Source organism: Chanodichthys erythropterus, chromosome 3 (assembly GCF_024489055.1).
Source record: "Chanodichthys erythropterus isolate Z2021 chromosome 3, ASM2448905v1, whole genome shotgun sequence".
NCBI classification, from domain to species: Eukaryota; Metazoa; Chordata; class Actinopteri; order Cypriniformes; family Xenocyprididae; genus Chanodichthys; species Chanodichthys erythropterus.
The window spans coordinates 60831242-60851378 of NC_090223.1; the positions used below are offsets into that span (position 1 = coordinate 60831242).

Genomic DNA, 20137 nt, shown 5'->3' on the forward strand with positions numbered 1-20137 from the left:
AGACCACTTTTTTTTTTTTTCAAAATTCATGAGCACTTTTGTCACTTTTGTTATTCATACATACCCAGGGGTGTGTCTAGAGGGGTGGCACCGGCCCCCCCTGGAATATGATTGGCACGGTCAATCTCTGCTTGATTTGTGAAGCAGAATCACAGTTCTCCGTGTTTTCAAACAGAAGGAGAGGGAGACGCCACGAAATGGCACTGTTTATAGTAGATACACACTAAATTTTCTATTTTGAAATATCTCACGAGCAGGGCGGGCAAGAGCCAGGAGGGAACGGCGCGAGGCCGGTGACGCAAGGGATAACAAGCATCACCTGCGAGGCGCACCGGCCTCGAGTCTCTCACGTAGGAGCGACGACAGTGAAGGACGAGAGAGGACTAGGCCTGGATATTATTTTATGTTTTATTATGTTTGTGTGGCCGGTAGACGTCCGCAAGGGTCTGCCGGCATTACTTTCGTTTTGTATTGGTTTATTTTGAATTAAAGTTTGTTTGAACATTCGCCGGTTCCCGCCTCGTTCTTCCCGTATCTACGAACTACGTTACACTTACTTTATTTTATTATTTAATCTGATTACTTTCGTGTGACTGCCCTGCTGAAAAATCGAACTAAAACCAGTCTAAGCTGGTTGGCTGGTTTTAGCTGGTCTCCCAGGCTGGCTTAGCTGGTCTTCCAGCCTGGGATAGCTCTGGGATAGCTGGTGTTCAGATGGTTTAAGATGGTCTCCCAGCCTGGCCAAGCTTGTGTTCAGCTGGTTTTAGCTGGTCACCCAGCCTGACTAAGCTGGTCAAGCTCGTCTCCCAGCCTGGGTTAGCTGGTGTTTAGCTGGTTTAAGATGATCTCCCAGCCTGGCCAAGCTGGTGTTCAGATTGTTTTGCTGGTCTCCCAACCTGGACAAGCTGGTGTTCAGATTGTTTTGCTGGTCTCCCAACCTGGACAAGCTGGTGTTCATCTGGTTTCCCACTATAGTTTAGCTGATCAAGCTGGTTTTATATGGTCTCCCAGCCTGGCCAAGCTGGTGAATTATTACCATCTTACCTAATTATGAATTAATCAGATTCCATGTTCCATGTACAGATAAGATGGTTAAATTGGTTAAATACCAGGGTAGTTTAGTATCAGAGGCTAAATAATATATATACACACACACAGGGCATCAACATTAAGCCTTGTCATTCACTTTTCCCAGTAAAAAGTAACTTGTTGGGCAAAAAATAGGATTTTTGTGTTGAAAAAATAATTTATTCTTAAAGGATTAGTTCACTTTTAAATAAACTTTTCCTGATAATTTACTCACCCCAATGTCATCCAAGATGTCCATTTCTTCAGTCGAAAATAAATTAAAGTTTTTGATGAAAACATTCCAGGATTTTTTTTCCATATAGTGGACTTCAATGGGCACCAAACAGTTGAAGGTCAAAATTAGTTTCAGTGCAGCTTCAAATTGTTCTACACGATCCCAGATGAGAAATAATGGTCTTATCAAGAGAAACAATTACTCATTTTCTAATTTTTAACCAGAAATGCTCATCTTGAACTAGCTCTCTTCTTCTTCTCTATTTGAATTCTAGCAGTGTAGACACTGCTAAGTGTATTACTGCCCTCCTCAGGTCAAAGTTTTGAACTAATTTTTATATGCAATATGCTAGTTAAATAGTATATAACAATTAGCTTAAACTTTGATGGGGTGGGTGTCAAACTTTGTGTGGATGACAACCTAAATGAATAATAACCGTTGCCTCAGAACTACATTTCACATATACAATTAAGTATAAAAGTCAAAGCTATGCAGAATACATCATTTAGTGGTTATAATCAAGCATTACTTACCATTGAGCAGCAAACAATTAAGTTCCTCAACAAGGATGTTCTCTCAGGTCCGAGAAGGAACACAAAGCACACCATGCTGTCCTCTATCTTACGCTTCTTCTCCTTTCTTTTTATAGTGGGTGGCACCAACGTTAAGGTGCATTATGGTGCATTAAGGTGCACTGTATTGGAGTGTGGACCAGAGTTTACCCATTTCATAATAAAAAAAAAAAAAACTAAATTCTCTTAGTCAGCTCTGCTCTCTTGAGATAAAAAATAAACTCTAATAAATAAATAAATAAATATATATTTAAGCTTTAGTTCATCCACTCCCACCTTTCTAAGTTCATTCTTCATTGTTTCTCGTTGATTAGTATACTTTTGACAGACACAAATAACATGCTCTACTGATTCGTCCATTCCACAGTGCTCACATAATCCTGTTGGATGTTTATTTATTCATTTTAAGGTTTTATTCAGCATGGTATGCCCAACCCTTAATCTTGTTAAACTAGTTTCCTCTTTAGTATTTCTTCTTGTTTTCCTCACCCCTCCTACTTCCCATTGTATTTCATAAAGCTGTAGTCCTGTATTTCCTGTATCCCATTTTTGTTGCCACTCCTTAGTGGTATATACTTTAATTACTGCTTTTGCTTCATATTTACTAAGTGAGATATTCATGATGTCCTCATTTTCCAAAGCCTGCTTTGCTAATCCATCAACCTTTTCATTGCCCTTTATCCCCCTATGAGCTGGTATCCACATAAATATTATCATGATGTTTATATGTTTAAATCTATACAGATTTTCATATATTTCATTTACTATATCTTCTTGTCTTGTGAGATGTGAATGATTGCAATGACTGTAATACTGAACATGAATCTGTACAAAGACAATCTTTTTGATTCCAGTGTCTTCTGTCCACTGTAATGCTGTTGCTATTGCCATCATCTCTACAGTGTATACTGACAAATGATCTGATGTTCTCCTATTAATAAAGTCGTTTAAAGATGGACAAGTAAAAGCCAAACCTGTTCTCCCTGTATTAGGATCTTTAGATCCATCAGTATATACTGGAGTAAATGCTTGATACAATGTTTGTAGTCTATCTTCAACAATAGCTGCAATGTCTCCAGATTCTTTAAATACCTTCATTAACGGTGCGTTCCAAACGGGATATATCGCCCTCCGAAGGGCACTTCGGAGTGAAAACAATCATGGCCGCCATATTGAAGGGTCGTTCCAAACTGAAGTGCTCAAAACTTGCCACTTCAAAGGGCTCTTCGGAATGAAGGTTTTCGAAGGGTACAAACTCATGGACACTTTGGGACCCCATGATCCTTTGCACAGGGAAGTTGCTTGTCGTCACAGAATGGGTACAGGAGGTTAGGAGTTCGATTTTACCTATAATGTATGTATAATATTTTTTTATACTACTGTAATATTTATACGAGTAAGGTTTAATACATTAATATGGTCGAAATGACATTGTACTTAAACAAAAATACTTTACAGCTCCCTTTATCAGTCCATTCAAATGTTTCAAATACATAGACACATGGTGCGATAAACCAAAAATAAATAAATATAAAAACTAACGTTAAACAAAAGACGCAGCCTGCACAATTTATCCTCCTTGATCGTCTCGTTAAGATGACGCAGAAGTGCGTTCCAAATGAAGAGGTTTTTTGATCCCTACACCCTTCATCCCTTCAAGGCTCTCACTCCGGAGGGTAAACACTTTGAAGGGATTAGGGCATAGGGATGAGCCCTTCCGAATGGAACACAGGGTAATTCTAACATATATCTTACTCTACTACTTCCTCATCTTTTATCACACCCAGGGAGCACACTAGAACCCAGTGGTGGTGCGGATGAAAACTACAACCACTACAACCTTGTTCAGTTCATTTATTTGTTTGTTTATTTATATGGATCTCATTAGCTGAAAGTCTGTGCAGTCAGCTAGTCTTCCTGGGGTCCATTCTAAAATATTACATTACAACAACAACATGTCAATCATCACAGTAGATAAAATATACACATACACACATTACATATATATATACATACATGCACATACATATATACACACACACACACACACACACACACACACACTCATACATACAGTACATACAATCTGGTTTCGATCCATAACAGGATGAAACATAAATACAATATGATTTAAATTACATTAATTAAGACATATAAGAACCTACATCAACACATAACACCTTAGACTACTTTTAAATGACAGCTTATTACAAAGCTGACGAACTTCAATGGGAATGTTATTCCAGATGACAATAGCTCTATGCAGGACGGTTTTCCTCATAAAATTAGTTTTTGGATAAGGGGTCGTTATATGACCATTGTTTGCCTTTCTGGTGTTACGATTGTGCACAGAGTTACAGTACACTATTTGATTAACGGAATATCATGGTGCTTAAAGTAACTATTATTCTTTGGTTTAAAGTGAGCCATGAAACAGTAGAATACATCTGATCTCTACTTGTTTTGATTGAGCAGCCCAGAACAAGTCTTGCTGCTTTATTTTGCACAACTTGTATTTTGGTCAAGTCCTTTTTAGATGCAGAAGACCACACCTCAGTGCAATATGACAAGTGACATAATATTAATGACCCTGTAACTATTTCTAAAGTGTCCTGATTCACATAATGACAAAACTTTTTAGTTACTGCAATGCCGCGTCCCATTTTGTTAACAATAGTATTTATGTGTTCTGTCCAAGAAAGACTACTATCAATAACCAAACCCAACAGTTTAGCCTTTTCTACTTGTTGTATTCTTTGCCTGGCTATATGTAACTTTAATTCCGATCCAAGCATCAATTTTTGTTTTGATCCAATAATCATACTTTTAGTTTTGGATATATTTAAGACTTATTTGTTTCTGCTAACCCACTCATACACCGAATCCAATTCTCTAGACAGAACATGATTAAGTTTGTCACATGAGTCTGCAGCATAGTAAACAGTTGAGTCATCTGCAAACATTGTCATTGATGCTTTTTTGACAGTTAAGGGCAAATCATTAATAAAAACAGAAAACAAAAGAGGACCCAAACAACTTCCTTGAGGTAAACCACATACTAAACCTTTATAATTAGATAAAGAACCATTGTAAAAAACCCGCTGAGTTCTGTGGGAAAGATAACTTTTCATCAGTGCAACAGCAGAAAGAGTGAAGCCATAGCTCTTCAATTTCTCAATTAAAATATGGTGGTCTATTAGATCAAAAGCGGCACTGAAGTACAACATGACCACTCCAACTAATTCAGAATTATCCATACTTCTAAGCCATCCATCAGTCATCTGTGTGAGAGCTGTACAAGTAGAATGTGCCTTTCTATATGCATGCTGAAACATAGTCATCAAATTATTTTTCTGGAAATAGTTACAAATTTGTGTATGAATAATCTTTTCCATAACTTTACTGAGTGCAGGCAGAATACTTATAGGTCTGCAGTTATGCCCATTATAAGATAATCGATTGTCTTTTATCAATGGAGTAATTTTCCCTTCCTTCCACAGAGTGGGATAAATCCCACTCGCTATACACTGATTAAATATATGACACAACGGAACAGCAATATATTTGGCTGGTTTATTCAATACTAAGGTATCCAAGTTGTCTGTGCCTGGACTACCATGTGTTGGAAGAGACTTTAACAGGGCCATCACTTCTGCAGTTTGCACACAATTAAAGTTAAAGTTACACATTTTATCAGCCATGATTTCATTTTTGATCAGTTCACAGTAATTAAAGTCTTGTGTTCCAAAACCTTTTCTTAAATTACTAACTTTATTTGTAAAATAATTATTAAAATAGTCTGCAATATCTTTGGATTCTGTTATAAAACCTCCATAAGACTCTACAAAAGAAGGGGATGTTTTTCTATTTCTACCCATAATTTCATTTAGGATTGTGATAAAGTCACATTAGCTGCCACCGCTGGGGAAGCAGCACTGGCACACACACACACACACACACACACACACACACACACACTCCTTACCTCGCACATACTTACCTCATTCATTCTCTGTATCGTTCCTCCCAGCTGTTGCCGCTATCGTAGTAGCGGGTGCACACGCAGTCACGATAGCACATGGACATTCTCCCATTACTCCATTTTCCTCCCGCCATCCATTCCGTTTACATTTCCCGGTCATTTCATACACCTACACTGCACTTGTTGTCTTGTTTCGTCTCTGTGCTGTTTGTCGTTGTGGGCATAGTCAGTCTTCTGGTGGGAAACACTAGGCGTTTCTCAATGTCAAGGAAGGATCCTCGGAAGCCAGAATTTCGAGGATGCTACGTCATCGACATCCGTCAAAGGACTGTTCCAATGTCGAGGATCCTCGGAATTTCAAACAAGGACTGAGTCCTTCGTTCGAAAAATATCCCATACACAGGAAAGGATGCATATGTGTATCCTTCGCGCTCTCAAATCACCCACAATCCTATGCGTGCAGCTTTGCAATCTTGTTCAAAAATGTTTTTAAAAAATGTTGGACGTTAGCGGGCAATATGCTTTCAAATGTAAGTATATTTACGTTACCAAACATTTGTTATAACAGTAGTAAATATGTCAGATAAATAAAGTTTAACGTTTAAATGCCAGTACAAATTACTACAGTATTGATATTATAAATTATACAAATACAAATTACGTTATTGATGGCTAACTGAACCGGACCGTTGTTAGCTTGTTTGCCATCACCGGCATCCTTTATAAATAACTAGTTAAGTTGTCTAAAGTAATTTAACGTTAATATTATACCATTTATACCATTCACAGCGTTATTCATAGCTTTCTCGTATTTTTTAACAGGGACCAAGGAACAAACGGAGGCGTTGATACGTCTCCGTGTAGAAAACATAGACTGTAAAGGTAGAAAACAAGCAGCTGTTTACCGGGGTAATGACTCAATGACGTGCACTTGCTAGTCTGTTACATTTACGTGTTCTCTGAATGCTAAAGAGGAGCCTCTCCTAGACTCTGAAGGAAGTGACTTGGAAGGACCAGTCCTGCCAAGGAAGTATCCTTGACATTGAGAAACGCCGACTGCGCTGGACAAACCGAACAATCGAGCGGCGGCCGCTTATGACGTCACGGCCTGGTCGCGCCGGCGCAGCGCAACCGGAAGCTGACGAAACCATTGTCCATTGCGAATAGGTGTTTGAGTGTGTATTTAATTGTCCAGATTATGTGTTAAATGTATTATGTGTGATTGGATTATGTGTGTATTATATATATATATATATATATATATATATATATATATATATATATATATATATATATAATAAATAGGGATTAACTATTATTGTTTTATCATATTTAATATGAAATAGTTGAGGTATTTTGATGTGCATTATGTTATATGTACCCAAAGATGGGGTGGCCCAAAAAGGGGCGGGGTTTGGCCTATAAAAAGCCAGGCCAAACCTAAAGACAGTACTTGTTTACCAAGTCGACGCAAGAGTGCTACCGTGGTGCCTCGAGCAAATCTAAAACCCCTTTCTTTTGTATATTGTGGATACCCGTGGATACCTGTATATATTTCATTGTTGGACTATTTTCTGGTTTATTTTTCCTTTGTTGTTTCTTTGGTACTTTGGATTTTTATTTTTATTTTTTTCTCTTTTGTGGACACTTGTATATATTCTTCACTGTGGACCAACTTTTGGCACTGTAAATAAATTACACTTTGCACGAAAAGTGCTTTGCGAGTGAGCCATCATTTTTTACATCCCCTCACGGACTTACACTTTCCAAAGCTTTTTGCCATCATGTTTATCACTGTCAATTCTGTTTTTGTAGTACTCTTTCTTTTTCCTTTTATTCATTTTAGTAACTTGGTTCCTTAATTTACAATATTTTAATCTGTCCTCTAATATCCAGTTTTCACAGCCACTTGTTTAGCTTCATCTCTTTGCTTCATCATATTTTTCAATGTTGAATCAATCCACCTTGCAGTATGTGTTTTTATTACCATATTTTTCATCGGTGCATATTTATCAACAATGCTCAAAAGCATGCTCATGAAAGCATCCAAGGAAGCTTCTGGGTTGTGGCCACTGTACACATCTTTCCAATCAACATTTTTACTTCTCCCACAATCTTTTCAGTAGCAGATACTTTATAAAACCTCTTATATGTACCAAAAATAGCTTTAGCTTTAGGGACTTTAGCTTTCTTGTTGACAGCAATGAGATTATGGTCAATAAACCCTACTGGTGTTGACACAACGTCAGTACACAGTTCTGGTACATTAGTGTAAATGTGGTCAATACATGTTGCTGTTGTAATGCCCACCTTGTTGCTAAAGATTCTTGTTGGCACATTAACAATTTGAAGTAGATTGCAGACAGTTATATAGGAAAGTAATTTCTTTTTATTTGTGCATCTGTCATCATTCCAATCAATGTTCATATCTCCAAACAAGTAAAGTTCACAATTAACATCAGAGGCATTATCAAGCATTTCACCTAAGCATGTCAGATAGTCCACATGTGCATCAGGAGGTCTATAACAGCATCCCATAAGCACTGGTTTCATATAAGGTACATGGACTTCTACCCATATAGCTTCAATGTCATAGCATATTCAATTTTGTTTTAACTTACAGGGAATGCTGCTTTGCACAAAGATGGCCACACCACCACCAAATTTATTTCTATCCTTTTTAAAAACATTAAAACCTTTAACTGGTAATTCAGAGTTTTGAATAGAGCTGTCGAGATGTGTCTCAGATAGAGCTAATATATTGATTGAATACTTGTGCACTAAATTATTAATGTCTTGTATTTTGTTCTTTATACTACTAATGTTTAGATGTGCCAAAACCAAACTTTTACTAGTTTTGGTTGTACACATTAGCGTGATATAAGGAATATAACTTCAAACACATCAGAAACATAAAACTTTTACACTGAAATATGTCTTAGTTCTGGATCCTTTCCTCTCTAGGCAAAAATACCAATTTATCATACCTTAGTACTGCCTTTTCACCTTGGGCTCTAGCAGCTTTAAGTTTGGGCCACAGTTCCTTTCTTCTCTGAAGCACAGCCCCAGAGAAATCTTCATTTATGTAGATGTTAGTCCCCTTAAGCTTTTTAGCAGAGGAAAGAATGCGCTGTTTGTCTTTGAGGCGCAGCAGATTCACCAGAATTCTCCTGGGCCTTCCACCTTCCTGGTACTGACCCATCCTCTGGACACACTCTGTTTCAATCTTCCCATCCAGTCCACGATTAGTGGAGAACATGTGTTGGACCTTCTGCTCCAAACCACTCCAACTTTCTTCCTTATCATCCATTATACCGTCAATAACTAAATTTTCCCTTTTATGTTGATTTTCAGTGTAGTCAAGCTTAGTGAACATTTCATCAATGTCACGTTTTGAATTCATTATATCATTTTCAAAAGATTTTATTTTGGCTTCAATTTCTTTATGTCCTGATTTAATCTCCTCCATCATATGTTGTGTAAATTCCAGACTTCATCCCGTATAACACCCTCCAGTCTCTTATTTGTTCCCTCCATAATCACTTGTATGAAAACCCTGTGATCTGCAAACACAGATTCAACACTTGCATGCTGAGCTTTGCACAGAATGTGTACAAATGTCTTTTATCAGTGAATTGAAAATACAAGTTAGACCGTGTTTGATTGCAAATTGTGAGGAGGGCATTTGTAGATTTTTTAATGGAAAAAACAGTGAAATATCTGTGCCAAAATTCTGAAAACAAATGCAACACAATCTACAAACGAATAATGAACCTTGTGCGCAGCCAAATCTCTTTGCATTCATTCAAATTCTGGTTGTCAAGTACAAGTCACTGATTTCTATTTGTGAATCATGAAGAGTCTGTTTGTGGATTTTTATCTATTTGTAGATCTTGTTTTACATTTGCGGATCATGAAGAGTCTGTTTGTGGATTTTTATCTATTTGTAGATTTGGAATCTATTTACAGATTGTGTTTTACATTTGCAGATTTTAAATTTATTTGTAGACCTTGTTTTGTGTTTACAAATTGTAATATGCATTTTTGACTCATAGTCTCTTCATTTTCAATGATTATGGCATTATTTTGTCACAACAGCGAAACAATAGTGTCAGAATTATGAAAACAAATGTGACACAATCTACAAACAGAACATGATCTTCACCTGCAAACAAGTCACTTTAAATTCATTCAAATTCTGGTTTTCAAGTCACTGATTTCAATTTGTGAATCATGATGTGTTTATTTGTGGATTTTTAATCTTTTTGTAGATCATGCTTTATATTTGTGGATCACAAAGAGTTTGTTTGAGGACTTTGTATCTATTTGTAGATCTTGTTTTACATTTGCGGATCATGAGGACTTTGTTTGCGGATTTTTTTTCTATTTGTAGATTGCGTTTTGTGTTTACAAGTTGTAATATCTATTTGTGACTTTTAGTCTGTCCATTTTCAATGGTTTTGGCATCAATTTACCCCCATACGGTAGGTCTGGCGAGCTTTCGAGTTTTTACATTTTTTGCCAGCATTTTACATGAATGGCAATCTAATCTCTAATGATACAGGTGTTCCAGGATTTGTGTGAACCCTGCTTTCAGGGGGGGAATTCAAGAAAGAATCCTTGATCAATGCATTCAGTTTGGCTGGACCAAGGAGTTAAAACCAAAAGTAAAAGCCACCTCTACACCCCTTTCATGAAAATGTTTTACAGTTGAGAGCAGCTAGATGCAATCACAGACTGAATGAGTCTGAGGCTTATATAATAGCCTTATATAATACTGTTTTTCTAATAAGCTACAGAGTGATTATTATAGCCTAAATATTTCTTAAACCATTAAGATACAATGGATAGTTGTTTTTTGTACGTGGCAATACATAGAATAGGACCCGATGTAGGCATCCGAAAATTCAACACCTAAAAAACACCTACCCTGGCTTCAGTCAGAACATGTTCTAAGCTCATTTCAAGAGCCATCCGTCTCCCCTCCATGTAATTGCCATCTTGACAGTCAGTGACAGTCGGTTCTGTGGTCATCACAGAAACGGAGAGAGGGGCATACAGAAAAAGAAGGACAGACACTGAGATGGACAGAGGGGCAGGCAAAGATAAGAGACACAGACAGAAATGAGAGACTGACCAAAAGACAAACAGTGCACAAATCCAGATAGGTTGGCGCTTAAAAAGGGCCTTTGGTTCTGGTGATCTACTGGTGATCTAGCAGGTAGGTTGGTAGAATCTAAATAACAAAAACAACACTCGTTTAGGGGAAGGGAGTTAATGGGACAGAGACAATGAATTTACTTAACAATGGATAAAATATACATTTTTGTGACTGGTGCAGCTAAATATAACTTTTTTAATGAGCACTGAAGATCTCAAAAACTAAAATGGACGCAGTTCTGTTCACTCGGAGTCTGGAGGACAACTATCAATCCACTGAAAGAAGTCCGGATAATTAAACAGACGTTTACATTGCAGGATTACAACCGTAAAAAACTGAATGGACTATTTTCTTTAGCGGAAGCAATACAATCGTATTTAAATCAATAAAAGAAACCCCTTTTTAAAATCAATATTTTGTGTCAAATGATTGATTTATTTGATAAGTTAAGTAGCCATGTAATAGGATAATGTAGAGAGATGCGGTTGTTATAGTACAATACAACCCAGAGAGGATGATATCAGACAAATGGAAACACCAAAACAATGTCACAAAAAGTTAAATTAGGGTATAAGGCAGTCATGACAATACCCCAGCACCATACTTGACTAATACACTTTTGCATACATATTTCATCAAATTATATAGGCTACATGTTCATGAGGTTGTCTATAATTTTAGCCTACCTTAATCAACGACTCCAGAGAGGAAGTAATTGGGGAGAGCTCCGTCATCCGGATATTGTAAAAAAAAAACAACAACAACAAAAAAAACAGGACAACAGAAGAAATGGAACTTTAAAACATTTTCTGAGCTTAACTTACTGTAACAAAAATGAGCAACGTACTGTATTGCTGGTGACAAAAACACAATTAAATATACTTTTTTTTTTGCTGTAAGAGGCGCAATGGTTCTTTTTTTTTTTTTTTTTTTTACTTTTTTTTTTATTGAATTTTTAAAATTACAGAATTCAATAAAGTCCTCGACACATTACTTTTACACATTTTCACATTTAGTAACAATATAGTTGTAGCATCTGGATAGATCCGGCGTAGTCAATCAACTTTGGAATTTTGCGAACGCTTTCAGCCTCCTGAACTCTGCATATAAATCACGAATTGGCTCCGGCTGGTCTCAGAGTGATTGTGACTTTGGCATCTTTGTGGCCCCTCTGAGGTAAAACAGAGGGCCCCATCTCCTAGCTCTTGGGACATCAAAGGGCCCCTCATGTGGACTAAGTGCCAGATCACATTCCAACACACACCACACACACACAGATGCACACAAAAACACAAACATGCATTTAAGACTGTATGTGCAAAATATAATTATGCCTAAATGTAACCGCTGTTGTATGTCAAATCGCATAGTTATTCCCACTGTATAAGCTTAGCTTGGATTGTAGTTGTGCTAGTGTAATTTCTAATGATACTATTGTCTGTAAACCATAACTTCTTTTATATGCTTTTCTGATCTGTCCTGTTTGGTCTCGTTTTAAAGCTCTTGTTACCTCTCATTCACCGAGATATGTCACATAGTTGTCAAATGCATTGTTGCTGTCGAATGCATTTTAATAGTACTATGAAGAAAATACACTCCTATCTGATACCTCCATAAATTCAATAAATTATGCAAATCAAGCAACAAGACAAGACAAAGGAAAAAGTTTGCCTATATTTGCCTAAAAGTTTGGCTATTCCAACCAAGGAGGTGTGTTAGCGTGGTTTTCCATAAGAGCACCGACACTCAACTTCCATCGCGCTCATTTTTCGGGACCACCATCTCTCCAGCGAAACTAACTTTCACGTCCTCAGTTCAAACCCTTCCGCGGAAACGGAAGAAGCCAATGAACTGCAGCAGCACTGAACCATGGACTGAACCGAAACTCAGCAAGCAAACTGATGCAAGTACCATTTATGAATATTAGATAACTAATTTCTGTGCTGGCTCTCAGCAAAGGACTGTTAGTAAGTTTGCCACCTCTCTTCTCTCTTTCCCTTTCTTTACTTTCACTTCTGTATATATGTATCTACCCTGTGTATAGCTGTATAACCTTTGTAGTATTAATTTTACATATTAAATACATTATATCCATGCTTTTTGTTCTTTTGCTCATTCAACAAAAACCAGGTCACTTTAACGTTTCGATTCTAATACAATCGCTCTATGTTTGATGCTATAGGAATTTATCCTCGTGGCCAGAGGATAACATTTCCATTATAATAGTCTGTGGAAAACTTACCGGTTTGCTGGACAAACTGAAAGTTTCTCTAAATAATTATTAAACCAGAACTAATCATATATGTAATTGATTATAATTCATTGTAATTAATACACAATATATGTTTAATTCTCCCTTGGGTCGGTATATGCATCATAATTAATTATAAAACTTTATGAGTTATTATATTCATATATCTAACCCATAAATTGATTTAATAACTGTACAAGATCGCTACATAGTTTAAATAAAAAGAACAACAAAAAAAAAAACTTAAAATAAAGGGCATCACAAACGTATGTTAAGGCATAACAAGAGTATTTAATTGCTCTAGAGATGGTGCCCCCCAACAACTCGATATCCCATCAAGCCCAGTGGTGCGTTGGATTGCGCAATTTGCGCAGCACCTGACGAAGTTTGACTTTGACAGTAGGAGGTATATAAAGGACTGGCTTTATTTTTAAAAGAAATATGGTAATGGCACCAAAATGGCTAGCAGCAGCACTGCACATATATAAACCGTGATAAGATCTCGTGAATAAATGTTGATTAAACAGCTTCTCTGCTGCAGCACGACTAGCAGAAAGAATCGTGTTGTTGCACGAAAGATGCATCCAATTGAAATGCATTAGTTTAAAAAACGTGCTGAAATTACGAAAATAACTAAATAAACGTGTCCCTGCCACGAATAAATAGATTAAATTACGTGACCAAATCACAAACTGCCATGAGACTGGGTTGGCTATCCCTTCTTTATCCCAACAAGCATTCCTCAAAATGCATGAGCATAGATCTCTTTCCACTGGTCGGGTAATAATAATAATCATTACATTTTTTATATAGCGCTTTTCTGGGCACTCAAAGCACTTTACATATTGAAGGGGGAATCTCCTCAACCACCACCAATGTACAGCATCCACCTGGATGATGCGACGGCAGCCATATTGCGCCAGTACGCCCACCACACACCAGCTTATTGGTAGAGAGGAGACAGAGTGAGGAAGCCAATCAGTGTATAGGGATGATTAGGAGGCCATGATGGACAGAGGCCAATGGGCAAGTTTGGCCAGGATGTCGGGGTTACACCCCTACTCTTTTCGAAGGACATCCTGGGATTTTTAATGACCACAGAGAGTCAGGTCCTCGGTTTAACGTCTCATCCGAAGGACGGTGCTTTTTGTCAGTATAGTGTCCCCATCACTATACTGGGGTGTCAGGACCCACACAGACCACAGGGTGAGCACCCCCTGCTGGCCTCACTAACACCTCTTCCAGCAGCAACCTAGTTTTCCCAGGAGGTCTCCCATCCAGGTACTAACCAGGCTCAGCCCTGCTTAGCTTCAGTGGGCAACCAGTCTTGGGCTACAGGGTGATATGGCTGCTGGCCATAAGTAAGGGTAAGGGTAAGGGCTGTTTTCATTTAGAAAGTTTTTAATTTTCAGACTTCAAAATCTTTCATTAACCAAAATAATTCCATCCTTCTTACCAGACGGGCAGTATTTGTTACAATACATTCGACAGAGTTTTTCGGGAGTTTGCCTTCTGCAGTTATAAAAAAGAAGACCTGTGCTTGATGGAGCCCTTTAAATGCCCAGCATGCACACCAGACATGCTGGCTATATCTGCAGATGTCAATAGAAAACACTACCGGTTCAAGAAATCCAAAGTGTCAGTGGAATTTTTTTTTTTTTTTTTTAACAACTTAGATATAAGGTGGCACAGTTGTGCATTAGTCGTTTTGTGTAGCCCTGAAATACAGTGACAGCCTGTCCATGATGCACCTCACCTCTCACCCAGTGCTAGATGGGATAGGCTCTAGACCCCCCATGCCATGACCCTCTAAATCAGTGGTTCTCAACCTTTTTTGGGCCAACACCCCCCATTCCATTATCCAGGTCCTTTACTGCCCCCCAAACACCATTAGCCTACATCATGAATCCATTTTCCAAACCGTATTTTTGTCTTATCCTGAATCACTATGACCCACCTATAATAAGAGTTTAGCCTATATTTTATATTTATATTGGTAGGCTACTATTAGACTGGTTCGAGTCGGCACCGCTGTGGAGTAGGCTACAGTAGGCTACCTGCAGTACCAAGACGCCTGCAATTTTGGTTATTTACCGCTAGAGCTCCAAAAGTTACGGACTGCAGCTTTCATAATTAAAAAGCATGTCACTAAAAGCCAAATAACAGATTTGATTTGACTGAACAGTGGCAGGCAGCCGGGACAAGCTGGAACCGGAACCTCTAAAATCTGATCCGGCACCTCATTTGGGGGATCCCCCTCTCATATAACACCAAAAGTGGTCCATGCCAGATTTTGTGTTTTCCAACACATACACAACATATAAAGCAGTGGCTGTCAAACTTTTTTTTTTTAATGAACCTTTTTTTTTTTTTTTTTTTTTATTGACGTGACAAAACCAAGTCTAGTCAAGCATAAGAATACTAAAATATGTAATATACATATACAGAACAAGAATAAAAACTGGTAATTAGCTATAAACAAGCCCAAACGAATGAATTTGAAGCGAAACTGAAAGTAAAAACCGGTGTTCTCTCGTCTGGCATGAATTCAAATGTTTCCATATTAGCAATGTATTTGGATGCTGAACTTTTATTTGTGTCAAATAGGATTTACTTCACTCCCGTTTTAATATCAATGAAAAAAATCATCCTCTTCAAATGAGCAAAAATGTGTTTGGCAGAACCAGTTTCAGCGGTGGTCACACTGAACGGCACAGATACTACGGAGTATGTATGAGCAGTGTAATTTGTTTATATGTTTGGCTGACGGTATTTTATTTTGATAATGAACAGGCTGTGATGTCAAGTTTGCAATGAATATGTTGAGTGCGCACGCGAGGCGCCGGCACGATCAACTTCAACTGGTTTCCTACCAGCAGAAACAACTTAAATACCGTAATTTACAGATATGAGTAAGACATTATTCAATACTGCGAAGTTTACTTTTATACACTCACACTAAAAACAGAACATTATGCTTTTGCAAAATAAAGAAAACAGGATGCGCTTTTTGCCATCTCGGTTTCCTTTCCTTGAACTTGTTTGTGGAGCGCCGCGCCTCACAAAAATGAATCAAACTCAGCAGTATAGGCTACTATTGGGCAGTTTTTTCTTTCGCCTTGTGTGATGATGACTGCATAGATCATCATCACGTGAACATTAGTTCACTGTATTATTATTTATTTATTTAGTTAGTTATGTTTTGACATGGGTTTGCATAAGTTTATTGTATTTACATGTCATAGTCTTGCATTTCTAATTTCTTGGCTGGTCTTGTATTTGGGAAGTGAATTTCTCCAATTACTCGAGTGGTTATACCATTTTCTAAAGTGGGGAGAGATGTGTGAATACTATGATGTGTTAGATCTACCGCAGTAAAGATAGTTTGCGGTTTGATATTCAGATTTCTTTTGGCTATAAATACGCAGTGCGCTGTCATAGACATGCAAATAATACCGAATATCGTTCTCCATGATTTGTGAATTACGGTGACGCTGTCCTTTGGGCTGAAATCAGGGTTTTTTTTCGTAGCGACTCTTAATTTTATAATGGCTATAGCTCCAAATGTTGGACACTTAGAGGAATGAAACTGGTGTCATCTTCACCAGCTTGATCTGTGAATTTTTTCACAGCAAAGCTCTTGTCCGTAAACCCCTTGGTAAGACCGCCAGTAAGGAATGTGAAATAAAGGCGTTCTTCATGTTTAACGTCTATTACCAATGAACAGGCAGACTGCTGGAATAAAATAACATTGTTTTAGGTCGAGCTCGATTTGTGAAAACTTTCACAATAGCATTTTATCTCGTGGTCGTGTTTCTCTTTGCTCTGCCCCCCATTTTTTGTATGATATATATATATATATATATATATATATATATATATATATATATATATATATATATATATATATATATATATATATATATATATATATTATATACATGACCTTGTACAGATAATGTACATCACTATTCTCATTTTTGAAACTTTCACAGTTCAGTACGGGTCAGCTGACCCATCCCAGGGTCACTAACATCGCTATTCTGATCTGTGAATACTTTCACAGTTCAGTACGGGTCAGCTGACCCATCCCAGGGTCTCTAGCATCACTATTCTGACCTGTGAAAACTTTCACAGTTCAGTATGGGTCAGCTGACCCATCCCAGGGTCTCTAGCATCACTATTCTGACCTGTGAAAACTTTCACAGTTCAGTATGGGTCAGCTGACCCATCCCAGGGTCTCTAGCATCACTATTCTGATCTGTGAAAACTTTCACAGTTCAGTATGGGTCAGCTGACCCATCCCAGGGTCACTAGCATCACTTTTCTGATCTGTGAATACTTTCACAGTTCAGTACGGGTCAGCTGACCCATCCCAGGGTCTCTAGCATCACTATTCTGATCTGTGAAAACTTTCACAGTTCAGTACGGGTCAGCTGACCCATCCCAGGGTCTCTAGCATCACTATTCTGATCTGTGAAAACTTTCACAGTTCAGTATGGGTCAGCTGACCCATCCCAGGGTCTCTAGCATCACTATTCTGATCTGTGAATACTTTCACAGTTCAGTACGGGTCAGCTGACCCATCCCAGGGTCTCTAGCATCACTATTCTGATCTGTGAATACTTTCACAGTTCAGTACGGGTCAGCTGACCCATCCCTGGGTCACTAATATCGCTATTCTGATCTGTGAATACTTTCACAGTTCAGTGCAGGTCAGCTGACCCTTCCCTGGGTCATGTACATAACTTTTCTGATCTGTGAAAACTTTCACAGTTCAGTACGGGTCAGCTGACCCATCCCAGGGTCACTAGCATCACTATTCTGATCTGTGAAAACTTTCACAGTTCAGTGCAGGTCAGCTGACCCTTCCCTGGGTCATGTACATAACTTTTCTGATCTGTGAAAACTTTCACAGATCAGAATAGCGATATTAGTGACCCAGGGATGGGTCAGCTGACCCGTACTGAACTGTGAAAGTTTTCACAGATCAGAAAAGTGATGCTAGTGACCCTGGGAAGGGTCATGTACATCACTATTCTGAACTGTGAAAACTTTCACAGTTCAGAATAGTGATGCTAGCTGACCCTTCCCTGGGTCATGTACATCACTATTCTGATCTGTGAAAGTTTTCACATATCAGAATAGTGAAGTACAAGACCCAGGGAAATGTCAGCTGACCAAAACTCAACTGTGAAAGTTTTCACAGATCAGAATAACGATATTAGTGACCCAGGGAATGGTCAGCTGACCCGTACTGAACTGTGAAAGTTTTCACAGGTCAGAATAGTGATGCTAGTGACCCTGGGATGGGTCAGCTGACCCGTACTGAACTGTGAAAGTTTTCACAGATCAGAATAGTGATGTACATGACCCAGGGAAATGTCAGCTGACCCGTACTGAACTGTGAAAGTTTTCACAGATCAGAATAGCGATGTTAGTGACCCGGGGAAGGGTCAGCTGACCAAAACTCAACTGTGAAAGTTTTCACAGATCAGAATAGCGATATTAGTGACCCAGGGAAGGGTCAGCTGACCAAAACTCAATTGTGAAAGTTTTCTCAGATCAGAATAGCGATGTTAGTGACCCTGGGATGGGTCAGCTGACCCGCACTGAACTGTGAAAGTTTTCACAGATGAGAATAGTGATGTACATTATCTGTACAAGGTCAATTATATATATATATATATATAAATATATATATATATATATATAGATATATATATATATATATCATATTATACAAACAACGGGGGGCAGAGCAAAGAGACACATGACCACGAGACAAAATGCACTTGTGAAAGTTTTCACAAATCGAGCTCGACCTAAAACAATGTTATTTTATTCCAGCAGTCTGCCTGTTCATTGGTAATAGACGTTAAACATGAAGAACGCCTTTATTTCACATTCCTTACTGGCGGTCTTATCAAGGGGTTTACGGACAAGAGCTTTGCTGTGAAAAAATTCACAGATCAAGCTGGTGAAGATGACACCAGTTTCATTCCTCTAAGTGTCCAACATTTGGAGCTATAGCCATTATAAAATTAAGAGTCGCTACGAAAAAAAAAACTGATTTCGGCCCAAAGGACAGCGTCACCTTAATTCACAAATCATGGAGAACGATATTTGGTATTATTTGCATGTCTATGACAGCGCACTGCGTATTTATAGCCAAAAGAAATCTGAATATCAAACCGCAAACTATCTTTACTGCGGTGTTAGACCTTTCTTTTGTATGTGTATGTGTTTGCTTGTTGGTATTATTATTGAAATGTAAGAAATTGCTTATGTATTTTATTATTTAATGTATCTGGAGTGAAGCGTTGTGGGGTGAAATCTTTCCACGTAACGATGGTTTGACCCATTAGCGTGGTGGGAAACTGGTCTAGTTAATCCATGCTCTGTGTAAGTTTGGGAAGACGGTGAACGATGCGAGTAGGGGAACATGTTTGTCTGATGTGAGACGGTCATTTTTGTATTACAAAAAGTTGTTAGTGCCCGGTTTTGCTGCTCCCAGCATTTTCTTTTGTATTTGTGTTGAATTTATTTGTTTATTTATTTATTTATTTATTTATTTATTTATTTTTGGTGTATTTTGGCTGGCTGCACCTGCTGGTGAAAGGCGTATAAAATAAATCAAGGCTGGCGTTAGTAAAAACTTTTGTGCTTCTACTTCCCTGGCTGCTCGACAACACGCTACATGACACTTTGTTAATCAATTAAGTCAAATATATTTTGTTTATTCATTTTAGACTATGCTTTTATGAAAATGCCAACCCATTTTTTAAGTCTCGTGACACAGGGTTTGAAAACCTGTGATATAAAGAATACATATATTAATTACATAAATTATAGACATATAAACTTC

The 20137-nt window shown here is 38.0% G+C and overlaps 2 pseudogenes; one reads left to right on the forward strand and one right to left on the reverse strand.

Moving 5' to 3' along the window:
- The window catches only part of LOC137005151 (uncharacterized), a 1346463-nt pseudogene that overhangs the window by 1044829 nt on the left and 281497 nt on the right, over window positions 1–20137 (forward strand).
- On the reverse strand, window positions 14509–14625 carry LOC137018215 (5S ribosomal RNA; annotated as a pseudogene).